The sequence below is a fragment of the Pongo pygmaeus genome, chromosome 2 (assembly GCF_028885625.2).
Source record: "Pongo pygmaeus isolate AG05252 chromosome 2, NHGRI_mPonPyg2-v2.0_pri, whole genome shotgun sequence".
Classification (NCBI taxonomy): domain Eukaryota; kingdom Metazoa; phylum Chordata; class Mammalia; order Primates; family Hominidae; genus Pongo; species Pongo pygmaeus.
Window position 1 is genome coordinate 109,577,278 of NC_085930.1, and position 24,338 is coordinate 109,601,615.

At 46.1% G+C, this 24,338-nt stretch overlaps 1 long non-coding RNA gene and 1 pseudogene across 1 annotated transcript in view; both read right to left on the bottom strand.

Moving 5' to 3' along the window:
* LOC129033847 (uncharacterized) overlaps positions 1 to 24,338 on the bottom strand; it is a 113,850-nt gene that overhangs the window by 29,165 nt on the left and 60,347 nt on the right. The gene's annotated exons all lie outside the window — the stretch shown is intronic.
* On the bottom strand, positions 13,382 to 13,481 carry LOC129034370 (U6 spliceosomal RNA; annotated as a pseudogene).

The window sequence follows — 24,338 nt, forward strand, 5'->3', positions numbered from 1 at the left end:
TTTGAGAATCCCTCGCTCTTCCCAACTCCCCTGGCCTTTCTGCTATGATGTATGGTGCAAGGCATTTTTAAAGCATTGTCATGAATTTTGGGGTGTTTCAACCAATTAATTACCCTCTGCAAGTCATAATGTAAATTCCCTTTGCCATTAGGGAAACAGCACTGAAAAGTTATTGGTTATATTATTAATTTCCCTTTTAACCTCTGTTCTTCTGCTAAATCATGTCTTCATGGTGCCTATTTTAGGGCAGACTTGTACCCATCCATGTACAAAAAGGCCACAGCAGACAGTGCAACCTTAATTAACATTTTAAGATTTACATCATATCACATAGTGTGTTAAGCTTTTTAAGATGCCTTCACCTGTATCTCTTTGGAACCACATAATAGGCCTGTGAGGTAGGCAGAATAGAAATAGTCTTAATAAATGAAATAGTATTATACCTAACATTTCACGTTTAGATAGTGGATGAGTCAGAAGCTGAAGCAGAGATTTCTGCCTCCCATTATACCACACTTATGTGTTCTAGAAAGCATACTGGTGGGGACATAAACACATTATTTATTACAGTCTTATAAAAAAAAAAAGGGGAGTGGCTGATTGCCATGACGGCTGTTTCATTTTGTTCTTCCTGCTTCACATAGTACTTCAACTTTATACCTGTTGTCCTTAAATGTAAATTTTTTTAAAAATCAGTAGAATTTTTTAAAAGACCTACTGTAATCACTGGTGGAAGAATTCTAGAATAAAGGAATTTTCTGGCCCCAAAGTCAACGGCATCCTTAATTTTAAAAGAACTATAATAATCTTTTAAAGCCAAAACACATCCTTGCTTTTAGAAAGAAAATCTGGTTAAATACAACAAAACAACTACGATGGAATCGTGAAGTCTTCGTTACCATTGCTTAAAAGACAGCAGATTTACTAAGTCAGACAAAGAGTATAAGCTCATATACTGCTTAAAGCTTTAAACTGCCTTCTTGGTGAGAACCATGACTATTAAAGCTTGTGCCTGACTGACTGTAGAGGGAAAATGAAGCTTCAAAGTAAATGTGTCAAAAACAAAGTAAAAAGCAATGGGAAAAGTATGGAAAACAGTAACCTGTAGAGCCTGCTAAATACAAGGGGACTAGAATGCAGGCAGGTATCATTCTGAATCAATCTCTTCCCAGTGCTGCCTTGGGAGGTCTGTTGAGATCAGTGGTTCTTGAACGTGGCTGCACAATGGATTCACGTGGGCTGTTCGACCAAGTATTGATGCCTGCATCCCTTGCCCCAGAGATTTGATTTATTTAGTCTAGGGTGAGTCTGGAAGAGGGTTTCTAAAAGGCCCTCCCTCCCCCAGGTAATTCTAATGTGCAGCAAGGTGTGAGCCCCCTTAGCCCTAGGTACTATAGGTTGGGAGGCATTCTCCACACACCCCCTCCACCCTGTGCCTGGCCCTGTAATTACTGCAAACCTGGGGATGAAAGAGCGTCGAGAATGTGGGAGCCAGAGGGCCTGCCTTCCCAGGAGGGGTGGGTGCCCACCTTTACAGGTGAAACCTGTTGTGAAGCATCTCAGGAAGCCCTGCACACTCACAGCTCCCCAGATCCAGGGGGCTCCTGTACCTCTGTGTTAGAAAGTGATCCTGAAGCAAAGTAGAAAACCGGCAGTGTCCTCTGTGTCTCCCAAGTAGCGAGGCAGAAATGTGCTAAAGATGGGATCCTAATAATTTCTTTTAAATTTTTAGAAGCCCCTTTTATTTTTCAAGAAAAAAAAACAAAAGTTGGCAAGAGTTAACAATTCATCACTACCCAATCTGGATTTAGGAATCAGCCTTGCAGTTCATTGGCCAAGAATTACATTTTCCCACATTGACCTCATAACTAACATCATGGCTTAGAAATTTTTCTTTTGAGTTAGGATTAAGGGAAGAAACTGTCCCTTTCTTTTTTTGTTGTTTTTTTTGAGACGGAGTCTCGCTGTGTCACCCAGGCTGGAGCGCAGTGGCACAATTTCAGCTCACTGCAAGCTCCACCTCCCGGGTTCATGCCATTCTCCTGCCTCAGCCTCCTGAGTAGCTGAGACTACAGGCACCCACCACCACACCTGGCTAATTTTTTGGATTTTTAGTAGAGACGGGGTTTCAGCGTGTTAGCCAGGATGGTCTCGATCTCCTGACCTCGTGATCTGCCCATCTCGGCCTCCCAAAGTGCTGGGATTGAAGGCGTGAGCCACCGCGCCCGGCCAAAACAGTCCCTTTCTTCCACTACCACTGTGAGTGAATTCTGATACTTTGGGTCAAAGAAGCAAAAAACTGCATACCCCACAGATTACATGAGGTCCTGCTGGCTGAACAGAGCAGGAAAGAAGGCAAAGACACGTGGAGGACAGCAGTAACCCATTGCGGCTATCCGCAAGAAGCTGTTGGAAAAAGCTGTCTCTGGAGAGGAATAAACTTCAAACTTTTTGGGCCTAGTCCAAGGGGAGAGGAAAATGGAGGCCAGAAACTGACCCAAACAAGAGCTCTTACAGAATTACCTATGATCAGCATCATCTGACTTCATCATCTAACAGGGAGAAAAAAGGCTTGGATTAGGACCTTCACATAAAAAGGCTAACATCACCAAGGCTTTCATCTTTCTCATGATTTCTTCCCTCCCTTCTCTGGCAGTTATTAAGAAACAACACCTGTAATCCCAGCACTTTGGGAGGCTGAAGCAGGAGGACTGCTTGAGATGAGGAGTTTGAGACCAGTCTGGGCCACATACAGAGACCCCATCTCTACAAAAAAAAAAAAGTATTAGCTGAGCATAGTGGTGTACACCTGCAGTCCTAGCTACTCAGGAAGCTGAAGTGGGAGAATTGCTTCAGCCCAGGAGTTTGAGGCTGTAGTGAGCTATGATGGCACCACTGCACTCCAGGCTGGGCAACAGAGCAAGACCCTGTCTCTGAAGGAAAAAAGAAAAAAAAAAAGAAACAGACAATTAGAGAAACAGCAGCAGCCCATGATCCTGGCTGTTCCCATTCCAGCTGGTGAGTTGGGAGCTGCCCACATGTTCCAATTGGCCTTAGACCCACGATCCCTCTCCAACTTGCTTTGCATCTGGAAGGTGACTTGTGTACTTCACCACCTTTGATTCTTCCTCTCCCAATTACATATCACTGTAGTAGTTCTTCCCCAGTGCATTATTCATTGAGCATTAATCCCCTTAAAATTAGTCTTTGCAGGGAAACTTTGCTTTTTAAAAATCAGTATGCATTTAATAAAGGCAGTTGGTCCCAGGTTTGCTGATGGGCAAGCAGCTTTATAAACACAAAACCAAGGCTTCCCTGTCTCTCTCCGCTTGCACTGCCGCCCTTCGTCTCTGCCACTTGGTGAAATCCATTTTCTGCCTGCCTTGGCTAATAGACTCTCTTCAAAAAATGGAAGTTAATCCTTGAGCAACACAATGTTAAACCGCCCAAGGAAGAATTAAATATTTCAGAAGAGAAGGTGGTAAAAAATGGCAACTGCTATTTTAGAATCTTTGAAAATTTAAGCAGAAGAGCAAAAAATAGAAAGTGGCTTGTACTTGGTACAACGGATCTAAGTTCACTTTTATAATGTGCAGGATTCTTAATAATGTGCAGGAAGATAATGAAAGCAGCAGCATGCTTGCACACAAAGCATTGGTCCTGCCAGCCCCCAGTACAAAGAGGGGACCTGGCTGCTCCAGTTAGAGGGACCATGTGCTCGAGTTTCCGAGGGCCCAGAGACTGAATCCCTGTTGAAAATGTGATTTGAAGAATGAAAATTGACCTATTTTCCTTCTCCTCACAGTAACGTAATGAAAAGCAAAACTTTTCCTCTTGGGAGGAGCATGCTCTGGAGTCTGATGCCTTGGGTTGGGGTCCTGGCTGCCACAGTTACCAGCCCTGTGGCTTTGAACCCTGCTTGGCCCCTCTGTCTCAGCTGACTTGCATGAAAAGCAGAAACATGATGGAAGAGCCTGCCTGGTCGGGTGGGCACGAGGGTTAATTGGGAGGCCGTGTGTCTTGGTGAGTGGCGAACAATCAATACATGCTAGATTATGATGACACAATAGTGACACGGACTTAACCTGGATACATCTTTTATCGCAGAAGTACAAAGAGAAAGCACTCTTTCCTCTATGGACTGAGGAAAACCAGGTAATTGTAAAAATGCTGCAATCATTTTTCTATCCTGTGCTTTTACAATCCAATTTATTGCTCTGCTCCTCACAGCTGCTTTCCAGAGCCCACAGACCATGGTTAAAATATATTACCTGGAATCAGAATAGCAGGTTTGAGAATTATGTATTTATGGCTTACCTTAAAGAGGCACAAGTGATGTGCCTTCAATTGTTTTAATTTGCTATGCCTTGTCTCCCTTTGCCTCAGGGTGCTCAGAAGAGACAGGAGCTCCCTGGCATGACACTCTCTGGTGGGGCTCTGCACACATGCACGCACGTGGCTGGCTGGCGAGCTGCTGGCTGGCCAGAGGCAGAAGGTTCTCAGCACTCACTTGCCCCTGTGGTGTGGTTGTTCCACCCTGGAGGCTCATGCCACCAAGTAGGGGCCTGTGTAGAAGGTTCTGGAGGCATCTCCATCTTCTATACCATGTAGGTGTAGGTTCAGAGGCTGATCTGGCCTGAAGACACCTGAATTCATTCATGGTGAAGGGGCAGCTCTCAGCGCTTTTCAAGCCTTGTGGTTTTGCAGATTAGTCTTGGTTCTCCATGAGAAGGGTTAATTACAATGAGGCAGAAATCTTGGGTAAAGAACGTGGCCACTTGAGAGGGCCTGCTGGAGCTTCACCCCTCACTTTACCACTTTTTAGCTGTGTGGCCTTGAGCGAATCCTGTAGCCTCTCCAGGCCTCAGTTTCTTCACCTATGACATGGAGATGATAAAGTCTATACCCCTGAGGGATGGGGGTTAGAATTAAATGAGAATGTCTCCAAAGCTCTGAGTGGAGGAAGACTCTAGATGTAGGCTAAAAGTAGAGGATCTTCCCAAGCACACATGGCAACATTGCTTCAGGCCTTCAGATGCCAACAGACACTCTTCAAAATCCTAAGGGGGGCTTCCCTGCCTCCACCTGCCGTGCCTCACTTCCTCAAAGATTTGCTTGAGTCCTACTGCCTCATTCCAATCTCATCTCAAATGCCACCCTCCAAGAGGCCTCTCCAGTTCCCCACTGGCCAGCAATCAGCAATCTCTCTTTCCTTTCTCAGCCTTCCATGGCACGTTATAAAGCCACCATGCTGTGCTTTAGGGACATATGTTGTCACTGCCAGTGTCCTTAAGGCCCTAGACACAGGGCTTGTGCTTTATATATCCATCTGGCCTTTCCACTTCACCTTGTCTGCGGCTTGCTCTTAGAAGGTGCACAACAGACTTTGGTTGAACTGTAAATTTGCTCAACCCAGTGAAATACCCCAGCTTTCAGAGACACCCCAGGCAGGGTCTGGCAGTTTTATATATGAGGTGCCTAACTCAATCAGACAGAAATGAATGCACCAGATCCACACCCTCCTGAGACAAGCGACTGCTGCCGAGGCTCCCGGGAACAGTGCTGTGGCTGGGCACCAGCTGAGCGCCTAAACACAGATTCCTCAGGGTCCCTGAAAGGTGCACAGGGACCTGAGGCAGGAATGGGACTTTTCGTTAAAAGGGTGTGCCTTAACAAAAGCCCTGGATACAGATGTTTGTGAAACACTCAGAGGAGGGTACTAAATACCTAGTTCCACACTGGGACCATGTTAGACCAAGGTGTTTTAATTAAGGAGCGGTTCAAATCTGGGTCACCTGAACTTCCAAACCCCCATAGGACTGAGGCTTTCAACGAGTATACCTGGCTAGGGTGCAAACAGCTCAAGCAGGCTCTAGCGCTGGAGAGCAGAGTTAGCAGTTTGGGTTCTGGAGCTGGGCAGGCCTAATGCCACTAGACCCAACTGACTACCCCGAGTCAGATGTATGGATCCATGCATGTCCCAGTCTTTTTCTATGTGAAATGGGGAAGTGACTGTACCCCCATCTCACAAAGGCATCTGACATAGCAATGAGCTACAGCATATAGAGGGCTTGGTATAGCCTCCAGCACACAGTAACTGCTCACTGGTGCTTGCTCTTATTAGGACAGTGTAGCATGCTTCCCCCCGGGCTCTCTAAAGTGAAGGGGTGATTCCACTTGGAGTAAATTAAGTCTCCACAATCCAGCATGAGCCAGAGATTACAGGTGAACTTGTTTTGCTTGGTGGGTTTGAGAGGGTATGAAGAATACAATCAGGAAAGAGAGAAGAAAATGATGGCTGAACCCAGGTATTTCTAGACCACGTGGGCTAACAAATGCTTCAATCTGCTTTTTAGAAAGGAAGTTTAAGAACAGGCAGTGGAAGGGGGGTGGGGGTGAGCTGGGGCTGGAGGGAGGCAGTTAGGTTTATCCACCTCATAGACCTTAGTGTGCAATATAAACTACCTCATGACATAACTACACCTCTGGCTCTCAACTTGTCACCCCAAGATTAGAACTAAATAATAATAATAATAGGTAGTGAGTGAAAGGCAGGTCCCTGTTTCTGACCCTTGGGAGTTGAGAAACCAGATACTTGCCGGTTGTCCTCCCATCGGCTTCTACTTAGGGAGGGCCCAGAGTGAGGAGGGTCTGAGAAATCCCTATCCTCAAAAGCGCTGTACTCTTCAAATCCAGTAAAACTGTAACAGGCCTCTTCAGTTAATGAGTGCAATGGACGCTAGGGACCTGCCTTTTAAAAAATTTACTGGCAACAGACAGAAGGACGGGGACACCAGCCTTGCACTTAGCGGTGTTAGGGAGGCATTTGCGGGAGTTCATGAAATGTCTGCCTCCATCTATGAACTCAAATCACTCCAAGAAGTTGAAGGAAACCACTTCTAGTGTGTGAGGGGCAGGGAGAGAGGGGTGGTGGTAAAAAACCATGTAGTGTGAACTAGAGCACTATTTCAAGAGGAAGGAAATCAGCACAGAACAAGGCCAAGCTATTTATGATGCCACTGCTCTTTTCAGGTAATTTACAATGTGCATGAAAGGTTTTGCCTCCAGCAGCACCTGCTTTTAAGTGGCACCCAGTGTGTACCAGCAGAGAACATCTCCTGGAGAAGCAGGACTTTATTTATTCAGAAGGGCAGCAGAGGGCGATGCGGCAGGATAGAAGCAAGCTCATTGCTACGCGGTGTGTTTTTTTCATGTAGATGTTTACCATCTGGTTCTTATACCTGCAACCATCTAGACTCTTGTTTGTTTTATCCTAATCACTAGAAAAAGTCTCCTAGGACCTCACTACTCACAGTGGCTCCAGAGGCCGACAGCTCTTCACTGGAGAGCGGGTTAGAAATGCAGATCTTGGGCTCCCCAGACCTGCTGTATTGGCACAGACACTGAACAAGATCCCCACGAGTGCACACGAAAGCTTGAGGGGCCCTGCTCCAGGGCAAACCTTGCTAACATGCAGATTCTGAAGAATGGATTCCCACCAGGCTACTTGTTTAAGGAAATTATTCTCATGCACCAGTTGGGGCAGACTTTCAGAGAAAATAAATTAAGGGGAGGGAGAGTTTGCAAATTCTCATTCCGTTTGATTTCAAAAAAGCAAATCATAGGACAGAAAGGCTCATCAATTCCTGGGAGCTCACTGTGTACTCTTCATCATTATAACTTGGTCTTCATGGGTATCTCAAGTATATTTCTTCTTTTCTCTTCAATTATGAGTTTTCTTTTTCTTTTTTCTTTTTTTTTTTCTGCTGGAAGGAGGACTGACCAGTGACATATCCTGTGACTCAAACCCACCCCTTTCCCATCTTGGCTGCTTTCCCGTCACCCCCCACACCCCTCCCCCCACCTCCCATCACAGGCACCACAGCTGTGCTCCTAGCCTCCAACCATCAACTGCTGGGCTGCCCAGGACCCATCCCTTTCTGCTTCCACCATCTCCATTAACCTGCCGCTGTGTCTGGGCTACATCATCCCTGTCTCCCTTACCCTGCAGCTTGGTTGTTGTGTCTTCTGCTTGCCCCTCCCCAATCCCCTCTCCTCCCTTTGTCACCAGGCCCTGAGCTCCAGGAGGCTGACACGTGGTAGGGAGGGACTTCATCAATAGCCCTCTTAACTCCTGGCAAGAGGGCAGCGGGGTCAGGACACTGGGACCCTAGGCTCACTCTGCAGGGCCCCTCTCTACACAGGTCTCTCTCAGGTTCTGGTTATAGCTCCCTCCTCTGGTCCCTGCAGGCTGGCTGCCATGCTTACACCCCTGTACACGATCCCTTTATTAAACTCTCCTCAAATTACCCAGGCAAGTGTGCCATCTGTCTCCTCCTGGGCCCCTGACCACGGACATATGACTCTGCTACCCTACACACCTCACACTCTTGAAGGCCCCAATGGGCTTCTAAAAGATACATCCAATGGCCATTTCTTTCCCCTTCATCCTCTTCCTGTTGGATCTGATGGACAGTTCCCCTTGCATGCCCCCCAACACATCATGTCAAAATGCCTGAAATAACTCAAGTCGCTCCCCTGACCCCCTTCCAGGGCCATCACCCCTTACCCCATCCTTCACCCTGACACCAATTTCTACCTGCCATCAGCTCACCCCCCACTTCTTGTCAGAAAGCCTCAGAATTGTGCAGCTGGGGTCCAGTCCTTAGACCCCCTGGTCCAACCCAATGCAGGCACTGAAACCTGATGAGCAGCAGCCTGCAGATCACCTGGCTGGTTTACAATGTGGGGCACATCTGCCCCTCCATGCCCTCCCCATCCACACCCCATCTCTTGATTCTCTCGCGATATTCTCTTATCAGCCTCCTTGATGGCTTCTCCACTGCAGTCTCTCATTCTAGTCATTCTACCTACTGTGGCCAATAAATCGTCTTAAAAACGCTATTTGAACATATCACCCACCAGCTCAAAACTGCTTGGCTTCCCGGTTTGCACAAGCCCCTGGCCCTGGCATGCAGTGGAGATGTCCCTTTCCAGCCGTAGGGCAGCCTGCAGCCTCCTCACGCCTGTAGGAATGAATCTTCCTCTGCAGCTCCAGTGAGTCACTGGAGCCCAACCAAGCCTCTCTGATCTGTCCCAATCTTAGGCATCCTTCTGGAGTTCAGATCTGGCTTGGAAAACCCTAGGGGGCTCTCCCTGAGGCTTCCTACAGTCCTGTATTTTCTGTCCCATTTATCATTAAACAATTAATCATGCCCTACTTTTGGCTGCCTTGAACAGCTACAAAAGACACCCATTTAACCAGCCCTTGTCTGACCCCCCCAGCCAGACTGAAGGTCTCTGGAGACACAATTCCTTATTTCATGTATCTCTTTATCTCTCAGCATCTAGCAGAATGAGATATAAACAGAAAGCATACAAAGACAGAGTATGACCTCTGTTTTATAACAGGGGCATAAATGAATTAAAGATGGCAAAGCCCCTCCTGGAGTCTCTCAATGCCCTGTGCACCAGAGAAGGTGTAGTGAGAGGCAATCCCACCTCTGTTGGCCTCCAAACCACCCAAAATGAGGTTTCCAATTTCTGGTTTCAGTTTTCTATATAAATCTGGCCTGATTACAGCTGATTAAATACATTGCAAATTCTACTTAAATGTGGATTATGATTTATAGATGTTTTTCTCCAAAGATGCTGAAGTGTTTCTATATCCTGACCCTCCTGGGAGACCTTCATGCGAGACCAGTGACATCACTTCTGTGCTCAGGTGCAAGCCACCCTGTCAACATCTTACCTGGAAGGTTGTAGTCACTTCCCAACTGGCTGCCTCTCCTTACCCTCCCCCAGTCTAATCCACTCTCCCCACTGCAGCACAAGGGATCTTTTAAAAAGAAAAGTTGATCATGTCATTCTCTACCACTCTAACCTTTCATCCCTCCCATGAGGACGGCTCACCCTTCCCCAGCTCTCCCTCAGTCCCCCTCTACCTGACGGCCTCAGTAACCTGTCCTTCAGGTTTCTGCCTAAATGTCACTTATCTGTCCACATGCCCATCTGCCTGTAAGACATTAATGAAGGGGCAGAGGTTTTGATCTAATCCCTCTGCCTCTGGTGCAGAGCATCATTCCTATGCAGAGTGGGTCCTCAAGGTGCCAGCTTCACTTTCCTCATGACAAAAACTAGTGATGGAATTCAGAGCCAGGTGAGTCATTCAAAGGGGCCTATTCTCTGACACACCAGGAAGTCTCATTCTTGACTCAAATTAATCTGAGCTATAATACCCAGAAACACCTGCTGTGTCCCTGCTGTGGAGTCCTCGGCTGGTGAGGAGGTGACGAAGCCAGGTGAGGAGTCCTAGCACCTACGGGGACAGCAGACACCTCTACACAGGCTCTTCATGGCCTCTCCAGGGAACCACTGGGTAGCTCTGGAGAAATTACTCAGATGATGGGCCTTCATTTCCCTTTTTCTCTTCTCTTTACTTTTATTGTGGTAAGTGTTATATATATATATATATATATACACACACACACACACATACATACATACACACACACACATATATATATATACACGCATATACATATACATATTACATAAGAATTACTACTGTAACCATTTCTGCATGTACAGTTCTGTGGCACTGAGTGCATTCACATTGTTGTGTAGCCATCACCACCATCCAACTCCGTAACATTTTCATCTTCCCAAACTGTACCCCATAAACAATAGCTTCCCACTCCCCTCCCCACAGCTCTTAGTAATCACTGTTCTACTTTCTGCCTCTGGATTTGACTACTCTAGGTGCCTCATATGAGTGGAATTATATATTTGTCCTTTAGTGACTGGCCTATTTCATTTAACATAAGGTCTTCAAGGTTCATCCATGTAGCATGTGTCAGAATTTCCTTCCTTGTGAATAATATTCCATTGTACAAATAGGCCACATTTTGTTGATCCATTCATCTGTCTGTGGACACTTGGGCTGCTTCCCACTTTTAGTTTTCCCTCTTGTACAATGGATTAAATCTTAATCTGCTTTAAAGACAAAAGCAAACACCCCTTCCCCCAGCCAACTATAGCAGGGGCTGCCCAGCCCACATCCTCTTGACAACCTGCTGGGTCCACCAAGGGCTTTGTGCACACTTGGACTCTTGGCCTGAGGCCGCCTTGGCCTGCAGGGTGGCAGGCTGGAAGTGACTATACATTAACAGTCCAGGAGTAGCCTAGACCCAGTGACCACGGGAGCTGGTGGGTGAATGCCCCACCCAGCTCCCTCACCCCTCGGGGGCTGCAGTGACCTACTCTCCAGTGAATTCTGCTGTCCTGGTCTCCTTCCTTCCCTGTCTCACTTCCCTTCTCCCCTAACCAGTGCTGCCTGGGCTTACCTCCCAGACACACAACTTATACTGCTGGGGGAATCCAAACTAAGACACTAATCAACCATCCAAATATCTTATCCCTCTCTTCACACCCTCCTCTCCACCCAGGGTACTAAGGGCAGCACCAAGCTCATGCACGCACTGAGGTGGAGATGGAGGGGACACAGGATATGGACTCTCTGGTTTGAGAATCTCGTTGTTCACCCGAAGTGGCAACAATTCCCTGTCCCACCCAACAGCAAGCTGCAGGGCAGCCATCTCAGCAGGGGGATCTTGACCCAAATCAGTCGGGAAGTTCTGCAAATGAGCGAGGAGGACCCTTTTTCAGGGCTCCCAGCTCGTGATGGCAGCTGTGGGTTCCTGCTGAGACAAAGTTGCCCTTCTGGCTCATGGCTGGCTTCACTTCCCAAATGTACCAAGAGGTGTCTCCACGTGCTGGGTGAAGCCACAACCATTCCAAGGCTGTCACCTCTGGCAGAGACCTGATGGGCGGTCAGATCCAAAGTGAATCCCACTCCCGCAGGGACGCTCACCCTACCCTCCTTCTGAGGACTCTGTTGTCCCCTTTGTGGCAGTGCAAGGGCACATCACTGTCTTACCCATGTTTAGGCAGCCAAGGGGAGAAGCAAACCAAGGGGAGGTATTGGTCCAGGCCAAACACCGAGTTGGCCAGGCCCAGCTGTACGGTACCTGTGACCACAGGGACAAGATCTGCTCATAGGATGAGTGCAGAGGCCCGAGTCTAACTCTGTGTCATCAGAGCCCAGCCTTCTCCCTGCCTTGCTTTCTCCCTTCTGCAAGGCCCGTTCTGTCACACTAACCCTTTCCTGAAAACTGCAGAAGATGCAATGACGTAGCCACAGTTCTAGTAATAACATAACAGCAAGAGAGAGACAGTGGGACTTTTAAAAGAGCAGATGTCCTTAACATCCATCTGCATCCACCATTTTTACTAGAAGTAGATTTCATGTAGTTAAAAGGTCATGGATCATGTTATCCCCCATCTTGATTCTGGTGTTTGGAGGATGACTGCGTTTCACTGGTTCAGCTGAGAATCTTAGCTGGGACCTGCCGTGGTTATAGGGCCTGTGGACAGTTTTGTTTTAAGAAACGACCATTGATTACAAAATGGAGCTTACTAAATTCCACAGAGCCAACCTGTGCCTCTACTTCTCCATCAGCTCACAATTTGTTCCAACCTGCCCACCAAGGCCAAGGCCTGATGTATTACGCTGGAGTCTATAGTAAAACAAAAACAAAAAAAACTGATGATGGGGAGGGACCTGCCTTCTGGGAGCCTCCAGTCTAGTAACAGGCAGACCAGCAAGAACCCAACAACCACAGCACTAACAGTGTGTCAGCTGCTGTCCAAATGCCTCACATCTACTAACTTCCTTAATACTATCAGCAGCCCTTGAGGAAGGTACTATTACTCTCACATCACAGAATGAGGAAACAACTCACCTCACTGGCTTCAAACACTCAAAGACACTTGGCTATCCAGTGCAAGCCAGGCTCTTACGTTCTTAACCACTATGCTATACGCACTGCCCAGAAGCCTAACCTGGGGGGCTATCTGTGCATTTCACATGGTCACTGAATTCTGAGTCCGTTCTCTCCCTTTCTGAGCCTCAGAACAGAGCTATCTGTCACAGGGAAGCCGCAAGGAAAAACGAATGTCTGCTCACCTTTTTGAACATGCCATGCTCTGCTGACCCCTGTTCAGAGCAGTTTTGCATGAATAATGGCTAAAGTCAAGGTTTTGATGGAGAGAAACAAACCCCGGACATCTTATGAAATGTTAATCAGGGTGTCAGAGGGCTCTGAGTTTTGACAGAGGTTTTCCCTGCCACAGAGGGCAAGCCCCTGCCATCTTGCTTCCATGAGTCACTGAAATAGTGTTAGCCCCATCTCCTTTTATAAGTTATACATGTTAAAGTGCAAGGTTGCAATAGAACATAGCACATGTGTAGAGAAATATCCATTCACATATGCATGCACACACATGCCTTCTATTTGGATTGTTTTTTTATTCTTATTTTTTTAATACGGAATGCTTCACAAATTTGCGTTTCATCCTTGTGACGGGGCCATGCTAATCTTTTCTGTATCATTTATTTGGATTGTTTTAACACAAAGAACCTGCATATTCTTCATCTTATGGAAGAAAAGACATGGACATTCCAGCCAGGCACTGTGCTGGGTACTTGGACGGACACAGATGGCTAGTCAGGGCTGACTCTGACTTGAGGGTCTCAGAGTCTAATAATGAGAAAGAAAGACCACTGGAGAATTCACTTTAAGACACTATGAGAGGAGTACTCATTACATTAAAAAAAGGAGCTGCTGCTGGCCCTGCCAGGAGTGGAATGAGGGTAACTGGGAGTCAGGGAAGGCTCCCCAGAAGAGGAGACTGCTACCTGGGTCTTGAACACTAAGTAGAAATAATTTCCAGTTTGAAAACAAAAACATATGCAGGAAAACAGGCTGACGGGGAAGGGGCATTTCACAGCCAGAATGGATGAGACAGGGGCTCAGAGCATGAGCTTTGGAGCCAGGAGGCCTAGGTTTGGACCTTCACCCCTACTTGCTGGGCCTGGGACCTTAAGCAATTACTTCACCTGTCTCTTTACCTGCAGAAAAGTGACTGCAGACTATCTCATTTAATTCTCCTTACAAAGAGCTTGGCCCACCCAGGACCTGTTCAATAAACTGCTTATTACAATGGTTCACAGACAGTAGACATTTTGCTTATTTTCTGTCATGACTATGTCAGTTTGCCCCTAATCCAATGTCTCAGAGTTCTGCTGGGCCCTTGGTTCCCAGAGTAAGCCTTGAGATGTGAGTGAAGAATAACTCTTTTGTTTTATGCATCAACTGTCCATGTTCCCTGAGAATAATATGAGAATAAATAGTTGCTGATGTGCTATCACAAAGAGGCAGGAAAAAAACCAGAAGGCTCTGGGAGAGCACAGGAAAATATGTCTTCCATTAGCTTTAGGAGCCTGTTATTTAAGTGGTGATATCCTTTGAAGGAGGTGCAGTGGGGTGGGGTGGGGTGGGGAGGTTGGCTTGGAGAAAAGGAAGTTTCCACTAAACCATGGTTAATTGTAGTGAACAACAGAAAAGTGATAAGAGAAGCCTTGGTTTCATGAAACAATTCACAAATAAGTTGCCAATCAACACAGCTCCAACTCCATAGGAAACTCCTCTTCAAAACAGTGAAGGAAAAGAACAAGGGAAATTTATGATCTTTTTTTCCTGCGTGTATATCAGCCCATGTTTTTGACAAGCAGTAATAGGAAATAGGTTTCCTGCATGCTTCTATAATATTTTCCTTGCTGTTGGTTTTGGTTCTCTAACTTGCTTTCTGCTCCTCCCTACTCTTGGAACGTTCAATCTATTTTGTGATCCTGACGTGTCTAGTGACCCAGACTTGCATGAGGCTTGCTCAGAATTTTAACTACTGTTTTCTTCCTGACTTTTCAGGGCTTTTAAGTTGCTCTGGATTTCCTGGCCCCTCATCCTTGGCATGAAAGAATATGAGGCCTCTTTACCTAGAAGGTGGCACAATGAATCAGCAGCAATGCTGATGATGGAAGGCCCAGGGACCAGACAGCTTTTAAGACAGGCTTTCACAAAAAGAACATGAGGAGAATGACAGGAAAGGTACAGGAGGGTAACCAAGGTTTCAAAGGCACAGAATTTGAAGCTCCTGGAAGGTACCTTATAGAATAGTGCTTCTCAGAATTTAATGTGCACATGAATCACCTGCAGATTCTGATTCAGCAGGTCTAGGGTGTAGCCTCAAATTCTGTGGTTCTAACAAGCCCCATTGATTACATTTTGAGTGGCAAGATTCTAGATAACCTAATTCAATCATCTCATTTTCCAGATGAAGACACCGAGGTCCAGAGGGGGAAAATGACTTGAGGAAGAAAGGTCAGAGTAAGAAGTGAGTTGAGTCTAAAAGCTGGGTCTGTAATTGCTGGTCACAGTGCCCTTTCAAAAGAATTATTTAAATAGCCACACAGACGACGGAGGTGAGGGACTCACCCTCCCCTCACAGTCTGCCTTAGGTAGGATGTCACTTGGAGAGATTGCTCAGTTTTGAACCCTAGTGGGTGATCTGAAGAACCTAAACCCTAAAGCAGGTAATGTAAAGTTCAGAGGGACTGATCTGTCTATGCTGAACTTATTTATTCAGCTGGGCCTCTTGAAAGAATCAAAGAGGACTCTTAGGGCCAGAGGATGCAAGCTGTCTCCCATTACCTGTGGTCACACAACAATAAGGCTGCAGATTCTGCAGGAATGTGAACCTCCTGCTTTAATAAGAAGACATTCGGGCCAGGAGTGGTGGCTCATGCCTGTAATCCCAGCACTTTGGGAGACTGAGGTGGATGGATCCCTTGAGGTCAGGAGTTTGACACCAGCCTGGCCAACATGGTAAATCCCTGTCTCTACAAAAAATATAAAAATTAGACAGGCATGGTGGTGAGTGCCTGTAATCCCAACCACTCGAGAGGCTGAGGGAGAAGAATCACTTGAACCTGGGAGGCAGAGGTTGCAGTGAGCTGAGATCGAGCCACTATACTCCAGCCTGGGTGACAGAATTGGACCCTGTCTCAAAAAAAAAAAAAAAAAAAAAAGACATTTGCATAACACTGGTAATGCCACCATATCTTACTGATTTGGGTAACAGATAGTAAGAGGCTTAGCTTCTGGAGTAGTCTGTCACTCCAAGTGGAGATGGGTCAGCAGGCAAAGTGATAGTAGCTCCCAACTGAGCTTACCCTCCAGCCCCATCCTGCTGTTGTCCAGGCCCAGGCAGCTGAATTTGTATTCAACTTCCCAGCTGATTTTAATGTCCACCTAGTTTTAGGAACCGACAGATTAGATGACCCCTCAAAAAACTGCCATTTGGCCTGGGATGGTACAGTCTTGGAGATGACGCTGCTCTCTCGGTGAGGGGGGTAAAGAAGCATCATGGTGAAGCCAGTGGACCCTTCCCAGAGTTAATGATGCGCTCACAAGGGCAGCTAGGGACCCCTGCCCTCTGTCTCTGAGAAGGACCAATGCCACTCAAGGAAGGGCCAACAATGAGCTACCATGGCTATGAGAAAGGCGGTCTGCATAGTTCAGATTTTATTAGAAATGAAGAAAGGGAGCAAAACTGAGGTTGTGATCTCAGAGTGTGAGGGAGGCATTTTTGGAAAAAGCATAGAAGAGCTTTTGAGAATTGAATGAGAAACATTTAATGTGGGACAGATTTTCTCTGAAAATGTGAGCAACCTGGTGGGTTAATTCTGTGCCCTGTGAAAAATACTGATAAGGACAGCGTACAGAGGAGGGGGCCCCAGGCTCTCCAGCTGCCTGCAAGGAGGGGAAGTTTCCACCAAACGAGCCTCTGGAGGTTGAGGGGCTGTGCTGGGGGAACTGCTGGCCCTAATTCTTACCCTCTTCTCTGTCTTCTGTCACGTGCCTTTGCACTTCCCTCCTGCTAAAGAGGGGAGAGGACCCTACTTCTGTGCTCCATCGTTAGGTTGGCCACGGAACTTGCTTTGGCCAATAGAATACGGCAGATGGATGGTGTACCAGTCTGGGGCCTAGGTCTTAAGGGACCTCAAATGCTTTCACTTGCCTTCATGCTCTTCTGCTGTTGTTATGAGCAGAGCTTGTCTTGCTACCCTGCTGGTCCATGGGGAATGAGAGCCATGAGAAGCAGACCCACTCAGCTGATCCACCCAACCCTGGGCCAGCTGAGCCCCAGCTGCCCTGCAGCCCTGGGATAACACTTGAGTGCTGTGGAAGCCACTGAGTTCCAGGGGGTTCCTAACGCAGCTGTGGCTGATGGTACAGGTGCCGAGAAGAAGCGGCAACTAGCAGGAACCTCATCGGCAGCCAATTTGGCGCTCTGCTCAGGGCAGCTCCTTAATCCAGAAAATAGCTGATAATCCAGAGGACAGGACAACTTTAGTAAGGAGTCCTTACTGACTCCAATTTCATGATCCTTCTCTGACTTTCAGCCCTTTGCTCACATTCTTACACAAAATGAAAAGAGAAACTGGACTTTTAATCATGGTGGCTGGCTGGAAAAAGTGAAACTTTTGCTAATAATAAACACACAATCATTAATGCTTTACCATGTCACATGCTCTTCACCCAGGTCTCCTGGTGCTTCCTAAACACTTACTCATTCATCTTCAGGAGGCCTGAGGCTTCTGCTCACTCAGCAGCAAAGACAGGCAGCTAACTCTTGGCCTGAGGGACCTTTTCGTAGGCTCTGGAGTTAATGGTTTTCTCAGAGGGAAGGAGGACAAGGAATTATCCATGGTCTTGTTGAAGAAGTAAGGCACTGACTGTAAATAATTGCCTATCCGGCCAACTGCTTGCCACATCAGAGCCTGGTACGGGTCTTAATCTTCTGCTTCTGACTGTGTTATCTTAGGGAAATTTTCAAATTTTCTGAGCCTCAGTTTTCTCAACATAAATCCTTAAGAGTTGCTGTTGGTGTTACAGATAATAACTATGTAAGAAAAAGCTGACTCTGTGCTTACACATGTAGGTACTCAAGGTAGCTATTTTGTTCATCAGAGCACAGAGTAGGCAGGGTTGCCATGTGCAACTGTGTAGGTTGTTAACTGCACAAAGACTCCTGGCCAAGGAGGTAAATGGGGCTGAAATCCATCCTGAGCCCCACAGGCCTAGTCTTGCCTTCTGTGTGGCCTGCTGCTGTCCAGAAGGAAGGGTTCCTGTTTCTAATTTCACAAAGGGTACATAGCAGCCCTAAGAGAAAGTCCAGTGTATTGAAGGTTAAAGATTAGTTTGTGCTGAAACTTCTCTGAAAGAAAGTGAAAAATGATCACTTTACTTAGTGACTTGCAAATAATTACACAGCTTAACAAAAAGTTGCCAGTTAATTTTCCATTTGTCCTAAAGATTCCAACTCAGTAGGTCTGAGGAGAGGCCTCAGAATCTGCGCTTGTAGTCAGCATTCTCAGTGTTGTTTATATAGATCTAGGTTCGAGAACCACTGTGATGTTTCGGGTTCCCTTGACCCAGGCCTGGGCTCTCAGGATGTAAGAGCAGGTCAATCAAATGAACAAACAGGAAATCATCTGCAGCAGTTCAAGTGTAAGTTCCAGGGTTAAAAATCCAGAAATACCCCCTGTGTCTTGTTAACAAGAACTTTAGTCAACCAGGGCCTCCCAGTGGTTGGGCTGGGGAAAGGCCGTAGCATTAAAGGGCTGCATGGCAAAAGGGGTGCATGGCAGCTTGGGAGGTGGCCGGGGCCCTGACAAGGAGCCTCTGATGCACACTAATGATAGGAAAGAGCCTGGCCACCGAAGGCAATTACAGAGGATGAAGCATCACACAAGCCAGCAAGGCGGGGGAGTGCAGGGGGATCTTATTATCCCTCTGTCTTGCTTAATAGGAGTTAATAGTTGGAAGGGAATAAAAGAATGGTGTGTGAAGTTTAGTGCCAGTACAGTCTAATATGCATGCTATGTTTTTATTTCAAAGAGGATAAAGGCCCAAATTTTATACTGAAAACAAATGTTAAAAATTAATTATAAAGAAGACACCAGAGGGCCTCAAGCCTGTTCCCTGGGTGACTGATTAAATGCCTGCCTCATTTAGATTGGTATAAACCCAATCTCTTGGAAGAAGGCCAAAACTATTTGCCAACGTCCACAGAGACTCTCCAAGAAAATGATCCTGGTGCCAGGAAAGAGAAAAACATACTCACCACCGCTGCCCGGAGCCAGCCACCGCCACAGGGTGGAATCCAGTCACGGGCAGGAATGCAGAATGCTGCTTCAAGGTCAACGTGGGTCAAGAGCATCCCTCATCACCTGAAATTGATTATCAATGAACCAAACAAATAAGGCCATTCAGGCCTGGGAGAAAAGCGGTCCAAAGAGTTCCTTCTCTCTGCAGGCTCTGAGTCGGGGAGGTGGCGGCTTTTATTTTTTAATCCCTGGATTTTGTTTGATTTGAGACTATCTTCCCAATTCTCAGAATGTGCAAGCTCTAATTGAAAATTTTAGAACAGGAATTAAGCCAATGACTCCATTATCTTTTGAATTTTAAAATTACAGTTTAATGGCAAGATAACATTTCCCTGTTAAAATAAAACTAAAAGATTTCCAAAAATGCTGACATCCCCCTTCAATACTCCTCACTCCCAAACCCTAGTTCTTTCTTTTCGTCCCAAAGGTAACTGCTGTTAGCAGTCTGGTGTGGGTCCTTTCAGACCCATAGAAAACACGCAAACACATAGAACTGTTTTGTAGAGTGTTTTTTCGCTGATGATATCATACTGGGCATATTTTTTGCAACTCACATTTTTCATTAAACCACAGGTCTCAGAAGTCGACTCATGCTGGTACATATGCTAATTGCAGCACAGTGTTCCGAAGTATGTATACAATTACTCCACATTCAACAGAAAAAAGTCCATGTTTCTTAGACTGGTATTTAGGGATGTTCATAATAAGGTCCTGACCTACATTTTCTACTTTATTTCTGCCAGCTCCACACCCACTTCAAAGTAAACTATACACAAACCAAGAGGAACCATTTGCAGTTTCCCACAGGGATGGGCAGGCATCTCTGTGCAGGGCTATCTGTATCCTCAGCTCCTCCTCATCCTGCAAGGTCAGCTCCCAGCTGGCAGTCATGACACCTTCCTTGGGACTTCTAGTTTACTTTATATGCCCTTATATAGGGTCCTTACCACTGCGGCTAGGCATTCAAGTAATTGAAGGCTTATTCTTAGCTTTCCTCTTTAGTCTAGTGTTTCCAGCTCAGAATCCATAAGCCCCTTTTCCTTTAGCCTAAGATGTTTTATAAACTCAAGTTCTGACCATCCCTCTGGTTACTCATCACTGGGTGCACCCATGTGTACACCAACAATACATATGTTAATAAATGTCTTTATTTTTTGAATAAGTTGTGAAACTGTCATTTGCCAGTTTAATTTACAGGGCTCCAGCTGCAGAAACTAAGATGAGGAAACTAAGATTGCCTCCCCTACACTTATCCATCCCTCCATCCACCTTTCTACGAATCCTTCTACTCCTCTTTCTCTCGTTCCTCTTCGTTGGCAGCCATGACAATGCATCCCCCCACCCTCCAGCCCCAGATCTGACTGCAGGGAACTTACTGACTGACCTGCATCATGAGGTTGGGGAGAGACAGTGCCTGCGGTGCAGGCACTTTGCACCCCTGGGTCATTGCAGATGTGGGACCATAGTGACAGTAATGGTGAATGCTCATTGGAGCTCATCTCTGAGCCATGAACCAAGAGTGTGCCGTTTCCAGGAATTCCCTCAATGGTGGACAGCCTTCCCCTTTCCATGGTGCTTTCATTTCATTCTACTATGACCAAGGAATGGATAATTTCTATTTGGGTGTTAAAGGATGCAACTGCATGGAGAGATCAGTGGTTTGCCTGAGGGGACACAGTGGTGCCTGCACGAACCCTTGGGAATTCACACCACTATTAGCTCCTGCAGCCTGAGGGAGTGGAGGCTGAACAATATTTGCAGCCCTAGAGTTGCTAGAACAAAACAGGTTTCATGATCCCTCTCAACTCCATCTGGCTGTCTCTTGGTCTTGGAAGGTACCATATGCCCAGTACAATTTAAAAAATAGTTGGATTAAAAAAAAAACAGACTATGCGACTTGGGAAAGATGGGCTGCTACCCTCCTTTGAATTCTCTTAGATTCTGCGATTCCACCCCTCCTCAGCCTACCCACTTTCAATTTTATACAACTAAGAGCTCATGCTGCAGCTCCCTCTCCCCCACCTTCAGTGTTGGCTTGAACAGCACTGCCTAACCTGGAAGGCTGGTGATGCCTCTCCCTTAGTGCTCCTGCAGCCCCGAGGTACTCTATCCCATACCACAGCTGTCCTGTACCCACCTACTCCCTGCCTGTCTCCCTGCCTGTCTCCCTGCCTGCCTTTCCCTAGAGGAAAGTGAGTGCCTGGGGAGCCAGAGGCAGAGGGCACTACCATCACAAAGGGGACTCAAGATAATGTGCAGAGCGAGTGCTTGGCAGTTGGGCTTTAGGCATTCCAATAGGTCAGCTAAAAAAGCAGATTCAGCCGAATATTCATTCAGCCAGCACTCTCTGGGCTGTCACCCCTAATTCCAGGAGTTGCATCCCACTCAGCTTCCCACACCTTGCAAAACCACCCCTCTTTCTCAGCACCTGTGACTGCCCCACATGGATCTGCCAACCTTTCCAGGCCTCTGCAGGTGGAACTTATCTGGTATCCTCATTTCTCAGTTTACCCCATATTAATTTTTGGAAAATAGGCCTTTAAAAACATTCCTGCGATATTATCAACATCCTATCAGCCGTTTTTCTGGTTTGTTGCTTCTTTTTTTCCACCAGTTTCCATACATCTCCCTGCTTCTGTTCCCACTTTGTCCCCACTGCTACCCGTCTCCTCATATCCCCCATCTCTGCATCTTCTAATTCTCTTACCACCTCCCATGCGCATATTCCCTGTCTCAGACCTCCTGTGTCCAGGGCAGCACTGCCTGTTGGGAGGGCTCTCCCTTGCCGTGGACCTGGCTATGATGACTTGGCCCCAGACGTGGCTGAGCCTCTCAGCAGTTCTTAACACACGATCAATTTTCAGGGATGCTGTCAGCATATTTTGGCAGAGAAGCACCTGAGAGCCAGCTCGGGAGTTACTGGGCAGGAACCAGCAGTTTGAAGGGATTAAAACAAACAAACAAGACCTACCCAAAGTGTTTTGCTGATAGAACTGGCAGATAGAGAGGGCAGGTCTGGATATGGAGAGAAAAATAAACTTTCATCAATTTTGTTTTTCACACCACAATGAATGAACAATGGGTGCTGGCAATTAGAGCAATAACAGTAATAACAAAGAATGAAAGTTACACCAGTAAATGTAATTTCTAAATGTCAGATGGATATCAGATATATTCCTGTTTTAATGCCTAGAAGGTACATTAAAATCTAGGAAAGAATCCAAAAGTAAGCAGTAATTTGTGGTGCTTTTCAAAGAAAAAAGTGAAGAAAGTATTTTTTAAATGAAAGTATTAAAATTCCCAATAGGGTTAATTGACTATTCTAATTTTTACTTCAAGTATACAAAAACACACACAAATATTACCCTGATCTTGATGTGGATGAGAAGGTAAATCACTTTCAACTTTGTTTTGCCTTTTGGATTGCTGCAAAAGCTCCTTAATAATATAGAAAGTGTATGGGGTGGCACCTGCCACCACACTAACCCCCAGGGAAGTCCTGCCCCCATCTTTTATTCTTCGAGGAGACGAAGACATCACATATTCCCCAGAGGAGTAGAAGGTGACAGCCATAGATTACCCTTGTCCTTCCATCATTATTCCAAAATGATTGAGTTTTACATGTGGCTTTCTCTGTCAGCTGAGTAAGAACTCCGGGTCTTCCCACTGAGATGTAAGACTACTCAAAAGCATTGTCAAAATGTGTCCTGGAAGCCTGTGCTGGCATCATGAGCTACCAGCCCCTGCCTCAGCCCAGGGGTGAGTGGGATCCAACAGGAAGCAACCTGTCAGCTTAACACGCCAAGCCAAACTGGCTATCCTTTTAAAAGCTGCCAGCATGATTTTTTCCTCATTATTTATTTTTTGTTGATAAGTAAAAACTGTACATATTGATGATGCACAACATAATGTTTTGGGATACATATACATTGTGAATTAATCTCACAGTGACCCTCCTCCCCCAAGGGCTGGCATTTCTACTAGTGTGTTTCTTGGGGGAAGGGTCCTCCTTTGCTAAAACAGCGTGCTATGAAACTGTAGGCAAAGGGTTACTATTACTGCTTGTGACTGCCGGAGAAGTCAGAATTTTAAATGAGCACACCTTCTCTGGTGTGTACTCAAGCCCTTCAACCACACAAGTTTTCAGGGATGAAACGCAAGCTGGCTGTCCACACGAAGGGGCATCGACGTTATCCCTGTTGTCCCATTAATCATATTTAACGCCTAAGTCTAATAATGTTATCTTTGCTCCCAGTTCCAAGAGTGTATAATTTAACCAGTGCAATTTTCCCCAAAGTGTGAATCAGGCTCATACACTATCTCTCTCAACTTCCTTTGTGCTTCTAAATTAGAAAACCAAAATGTCACTTTTCTCAGACATAAAATCCTCTCAAGGTCAATGTAAAAGAATAAAGCAATTAACTTCCTGGGTAAACCGCGGTATGGTGGTAAGAACACCATACCTGAAAAAGTGGTTAAAAAATAAAACCCTTTCTACAAACGACACCCCTTGCTTGAGATCCAAATAATGAATGCAGTTCCTGAGGCTCCTGTCAAATGAACAACCAGGTAGAGGAGGCTGCTTCCCCCTCTGTTGCCAGCTGGCTGCAGGATGTGCTGTTTTTATGCTGCTGGGCACACTGATTGGCTGTTTGATGAGGCAGATCTGTGACTAGTTTCTTTGCTTTTCTTTCTTTTCCTCCCTTTTTGATTCTTTCTTTCAAGTTTTCTAATAAATCAACTTCCATTTCTTCATGTCCGGTGGGGCTATTATAGTCTAACAGGTAACATGAACTCTATTTGCTGACTACATACATTTCGTTCTCTTATTGAGTCTAGTAATCAGGAAGAAACAGACCTATATTGAAATGAAAAGAGAGAGGCAGCAAGGTTCCAACTAGTTACTCAAATCTTAACATTTTTTTTCCAGGTTTGATTGAAAATAGGTTTTAAAATTTGCCATCTCCCGCTTCTGCATAAATAAAATGCAAACACATTTCTATTTGTACATTTCTTTGCAATAGTCAGCACTGTGACTCAAAAGGGTAAAGGGAGCTGCTTACCATGTTTGATTAAATTTCAGAACCACAGCCTGACGCACACAGGACCCAGCCTAGAGCCCTGGAATTCTCACAACCATGGAGGCTCAACAGTCTGACCCATGACTAAATGTCCTAAAACCCATCCAAAGGCAGTTAGTGGTTCT